General features: G+C 41.4%; 1 protein-coding gene across 2 annotated transcripts in view; it reads left to right on the forward strand.

Annotated features, from left to right (window-relative positions):
- Positions 1–2,615: 2,615 nt before the first annotated feature.
- The window catches only part of LOC111653083 (transcriptional enhancer factor TEF-1-like), a 42,372-nt gene continuing 38,987 nt past the window's right edge, over positions 2,616–6,000 (forward strand). Inside the window, exon 1 of one of the 2 annotated variants that reach the window (XM_023403545.2) lies at positions 2,616–2,852. The gene's annotated coding sequence lies outside the window, so the exon portion shown is untranslated. The remainder of the gene's footprint in view (positions 2,853–6,000) is intronic. The other variant, XM_087173260.1, reaches the window with a different exon arrangement.

The raw sequence follows: 6,000 nt of genomic DNA on the forward strand, positions 1-6,000 counted from the left end.
GTCCACACCCTGATTGTTTAGATTGCTCCACAGACCACAAGAGGGCTCTTACTGACATTTTGCATCCGTGAACACTGTCATGCTGTGCTCCATCTTTATTTTCTCCTCTGTCATTTCAGGCACAGAGGAGACCAAAAATATTAAATTATACACAGATTGAGATAGATGCAAAGATTAGAAGGTTCCAGTCGAAGCTGTGTTGCCCAAAGTAGAGCAAGCTGGACAAATTTGCCTCTCCGCAAAATTATTTTTGGCACATTAAAGAGTTTCTAGGGAGTGACAGACAAGATCTAAGCAGTGATTTTGATCTTTTTATGTCACACAAGCCAACATTATGCCTGGATAAATCTTAGTAAGCTAATGTCTCTTGATACATTTCCAAATGATTAAAGTGAAATAGCATTTTTGTCGTTTGTCCCTCCATGAAGACGTAGGATCCCAGGCACAGACGGTGTTAATAGGACATCAAGAAACCAGGTGGGGTCAGATTTGAGGTCAGACTGTTGACCTTGAGGTCACAGAGCTAAATGTTTTACCAGCCTGTTCTGTGTTTGCATGGCTCTGAGTCTGAGAATGAGACACACAATGCCTGACAAAGATGTCATAGAAACACGCTCTGCGCAATCCACGTATGAGGCAGCCGTGTGTGGGTATGTTTGTGTACGCATCTGTGAGAATTTTACTTACACACAAAACACAGACACATCTGCCATGTGGAAGGCTATGTAGTCTGCTGGTTGGTTGGTTGGTTGGTTGGCTGGCTGGCTTGGCCCCGGCTGTGGTGTCAGGTTGCAGTAGGTGTTCCTGGCTGTGACCTGGGCATATCTGTGTGTTTGTTTTATGTCACAGCCCCTCCCTCTAGAGAGATGTCAGTCCAGCAGTGCCTGAGGGGATGAAACCTGAGATAGGCAGAGGTTAGTAGTAAACAACAACTCCTTTATGAGGCAGAGGAGGCTGCACTGCTGCATCCAAAGATCTGAGAGAGAGACAGATTTTCAGGTTAGGGCAGTGGCTGTCTCAAAGACGGGGGTCCCCCAGCAACCCTGAGGGGGTCGGTCAGGTCCGTCCAGAGGGGCCACAGAAAAATACATTTAATCTATCTGCTTGTTCATTTAGAGTCGAGTTTAACGTTACATATTATAAACATTTAGAAGATTTATCCTGCATTAATCCTGCAATCATTCTTACTGATGAGCTTTAAACACGAAACATAGTCAACTGAAGGTATTGTTAGCTTATGTCATAGTTAGCTTATGTCATAGTTAGCTTATGTTAATCATATCTAATGTTATAGTTAGCTTATGTTATTGTTAGCTTACATTATTGGTAGCTTACATTATCGTTAGCTTACGTTAACGCTATCTTACGTTGTCTTACATTAGCAACACGTTCCTATGTTATGATTTGTCCTGGCTGTTGTTTTGTTGCCGTTTCTTGTCTAATTTTCTGTGGGACTGTGAATGAATTTAGTCCAATCAATCTCTCACATTTACTTCTGTCTTCCACAGACTGTTAGCTAACATTACTGTTAGCTACTGTTAGCTAAAATGCTGCTTAACCTACAAGTAGCCTAGCTAACAGGTTAAGCAATCATGCAATATGTACATTGTAGTAGGCTAATAGTTGTACTTTGTTCTGACAAATCTATATAAATCTATAAATCAATATGACCTTATGTACTAGGTCATGATAAGGACATAAAGGTTCAACTGAATTTTGTGGGAAATATTGAGGACTTTCTGTGAAACATGTGACTTTTTATTTTTATTTTTTATTAGATAGATGGATGGATAGATACTTTATTTATTCCCTAGGGGAAATTCAGGTGTCCAGCAGCTCATTAGTAGTAATAATAATAAATAATTAACAATAATAATTAAATTAGTCCAGTTCATGAGCTGCTTCCTTTGGTTGAGGTGTTATACAGCCTAATAGTTACCATGAAATATCATGTTTAAAGTGAGAAATGTACACATCATGATAATGATAAATACCTAAATATAGGCTACTGAAACAGTAACACATGCCGAGAAGAGCTGTGAAGTCATAGGAGAGTCAGTGACACAATATCTGTCTCAAGTTTGCAAACAGCTGGGAAACGTGAGTGTATTGAATTAAGCAAACATTGGTTTTAATGCTTATGAGTCAAACTTTCTATATATGGGAAGATGTTTTTTTTCTTTCAAAAATCAAACTTTGCTTAGGTCTAACTTTTTTTTAAATTATTTTAAATAAATAATTTTTTGTTTTATTTTTTCTTCTAATTTTGGAATTTGTGGATTAACTTCTTCGTCTTAAATTGTATCTGACGTGGCGTTAAAAGTTTAAAATGTACCTCGAACAAAGCCTTTGTGACTGTATATTCTGTGTAAACTTTATTTGATTCGTCGCCAGCTGCTCCTCCATGCAGAGCAGACTGTGTTTTTATCTCGACCCATTCTCTTCCCCCACTGAATAGAGTTTGGGCGCTCCACTCTTTTCTTTTGTTGTTAAACGCAGCCCATACAGTCCAGCCCCTTCCCCCTCGCTCTCTTTCTCTTTCTTTTTTTTTTTTTCCACCCATCCTCCCATCTCTCACTCACTCTATTTCATCCATCCAGGGTGACGCCAGCCCCTCTCACCCCGCCCCGTTCAACTCAGTCCACTGCGTTCATTTCATTCCTGCTCCCATTCCGCGCATATTTCGCATCCTTGGAGAGACGCTGCGCATTTTACGCACTCAGCGCGCCCGATTCTTCATCAAACCAAAACCGAGAGGAGACTGGAGTTGGCGGAGGGCTTCCCGATGCTGTAGCGACTTCAATCCGCGGAAAAGTGTGGGAATTAATCCATAAAGAGGCGTATGAATCGAGGTAAGTTCCCAAGGAGGAGTCCCCCCCCCCTTCAGCCTGAGACCTCCGCGTCTGAAAGCCCCCGGACGTTTTCGCTTGTTTCTAAAACCCTGAAGTGATCACTGAAGCTCAAATTAAAACAATTTCGGCGACATCGCGAGCGAAATCGACACACAGGCACCCCTTCTAGATGTTTAACAAGTCTAACAAGCTTAGTAACGCTTTGCCGTGTGAGCTTCAGCGCCAGGGATGTCGCTTTCACTACAGTTTTATTTCCCTTTCTCCCGACACCAAAAACAAACCTTGTTTTCTGCCACTTCTTTCTCTCGCACGGCAAAATATCTGACGAAACGCGAGATATTTCCTCCATCAGAGTTGGCCTCATGAATGGATTTAAATGTAACGCGAAAAAAAAAGGGATGAAAACAATTGACGCTGCAGCGCTGAGAGGCAGCTTAACAAAGCTGGGAGTGAATGGGGGACTTGTTGCATCGGCGGGGTTTTTCTTTTTCTACACAGGCAGGCCCCAGTCACAGGAGCAGGCCATAGGCTGATAACATGCACACGGTGTTTACCCAGTGGACAGAGCAGATTATATGCTCAATAAGGACACGATCATACAGGCAGCTGGTGGATTTGTTAACGTATTTACCCCTCCTCTGCCCCTTAAGGAAAAGAAATATATATTTTAAAGGCTTTAAAACTCATTTCTGGAAGGAGTTTTTTTTTTTTTCTGTGATGAATCAGGGTAATTTAATGCATGTCTGAAAATATGATTTAAATGTTATTTCTTTCTGTCAGTTTAACATTTCATTTTTCATCAGCCCACATCAGAGAACACATATTTTAAGTTGGTGGTGACTTTTTATTTTTATTTTTTAAGTCCCTTTCAGTGTCACCATCCTATAATGTCCCACATATGGGCTCATAGTGGTGCTGTGTATTTCCTTTTGAATATTGATTAAAAGACTGCTGTTGTCCTTCATAACAAGAGATATGCGGCAATGCAGGACCGAACCACAATGTAATTACTGGAGAAAATTACAGCCTTTAGGAATAAACATAGTAGATCTGTTCACTCTGAAACAGTAATCCATCTGTTAGAGATAAAGGGATTTTAATTCAGAGGACGAGACTCTTGTCTTCTTTTTTCAAATAGAGTTGATGTGGCCTAACTAAATTGTTAAATGGAGATGAATGTTTTGCTGACGTGATGAAATGAGAAGTGCCCTCAGTAAAATGTCATCATAGGGAATTTATGACTCAGGTAAAATATAAAAGTGTTAGGACTGGAACTATGTGTTGTTTTTTATTATGGATTCAGTCTGTAGATTATCTTCTCAATTACTTCATAAATGTGTTATTTTTAATATAAAATACAGAAATAAGCTCATTATAATGTCCTCAGATATCTTGTATTGTTTGACCAATCATATGGCAGAATTTTAGGCCTTGGTGTCAGAGAAATGACTAAAATGATTAATGATAACCAGTGTAGGTGCCTGTACTTGCTTTACTTTGCCACAGTTACAGTACAGTCAATCACAGAACAATTTAACTGTCTTACAATAACAAACGCAAAACAGAAAAAAATGCAAGATTGATTTATGGAAAGTATCAAGTGTTTCATTAGATTTCTGCTTTGTAAGTAAGTTTTGGTTCATCTGTGGCAGCTGCACAAACGGCAGTATCTCTGATGTTGTCATTTCTGTGGGTCTCAAGAAATGACACAAATTACTTTTTAATGTTAAAACCTCTCGAAAAGGTTTCAGTCGTGATTTGGGAGCAAATTGCTCTTTTTATTCTCTCTCTCTTCTCCAGTGTTTGATAAATGAGGCAGTCCTGAAAGTGTAACAGAGGAAGGAGAGGCGTGTGTATGTGTGTGTCATTGTCTTCGCTGTGTCTAGGCCGGGGAGCGTACAAAGCTTTGTCAGTCACCCTGGGCAAACAGCCCCCCATCGTCCCTCCACTTTCCTCCCCTCTTCCACCCCCAGTCTCTCTCCCTCTCCAGTCCGTTGACATCTGTTTTGAGTGTTTTGTGCACCTGTAGGAACTGGGGAAGTGTGTGTGTGTGTGTGTGTGTGTGTGTGTGTATGTGTGTGTGTGTGTGTGTGAGAGAGAGGAGAGGAGGAGGAGGAGGAGATGAAGGGAGGTACAGAATGCAAATCCAGGCGTTTGTTCTGGCCTAAGCAACGCAGACTGACTGACTAACGACCATTTGGTGTGTGTGTATGCGCGTGTGTGTGTATGCGCGTTTGTGTGTGTGTGTGTGTCTTTGCCTCTTGCTGTCCAGGCCAGCCAGGCCCATTGTTACGGCAGCAACAGGCGTCGGTGGATGAGGACGCACCATATGGCCTCTGTGTGCTTTAGTCACAACCGCTGTGTACGTGCGCGTGTTTGTGTGTGTGTTCATGCACTTCACCAATGCTGTTACAATATGGTGGAGTTTGGAGCGGCTGGCCGCTCGCTGCCTTCCTCCTTGTTGTTTCATCTGTCGTCTCATTTCTAGACAGGAGGGAAAAATCCGGCACACAGATTTTTATGGAAGTGGGATTAGGAGGAGTAATCTTCCCCGCATGAAATGATGTCTTGTGACATCCAGATGTAGGCCCTGCTTTTTTTTATTGAAATACAGTTTTTTTTTTTTTTTTTTTTTTTAAAGCTTAATTAGTTGAGAGTTGTGCTCAGGAGATTTGTCAGCTCAGAGTTTGACTGAATCAACAGGTGATACAGTGAGTTGTAAATTAAGGGATGCTGCCGGCTGTGAAGGAGCTGTCATTGACATCACTGAGAATATTCTGGTTTTTTAAAGACGGCAATTTTCCATTGATTTAAATATTTAAACCGGCTCCTACAGCGTCGCTGCGGTCCTGTTTATATATCCTGTGTTTTTACTCGTCTGACCAGTACAGCTCTTGCAGTTTGTTACATTTTTGCTCACAAATGTGGTGATTTCCCACATGTTGTTGGGCTCAGTGTCAGGAATTATAACATAGCAGGATGAATCTGGGATAAATAAATGTGATCATCGAAAACTCAGAGTAAAAGAAGCTGAAGCTCGTATGTAATGAAATTTAGGAAGCGGAGCCGGTTTATTAGAGCAACAATGCTGAGTGTGTGTGGGGGGTGAGTGGATGGGTTTGGAAGGGCAGGGGGCAATGGGGGTAGG

The sequence above is a fragment of the Seriola lalandi genome, unplaced genomic scaffold (genome assembly GCF_002814215.2).
Source record: "Seriola lalandi dorsalis isolate HSWRI2012SDOR001 ecotype SW California unplaced genomic scaffold, Sedor1 jcf7180002054143, whole genome shotgun sequence".
In the NCBI taxonomy this organism is placed as follows: Eukaryota; Metazoa; Chordata; class Actinopteri; order Carangiformes; family Carangidae; genus Seriola; species Seriola lalandi.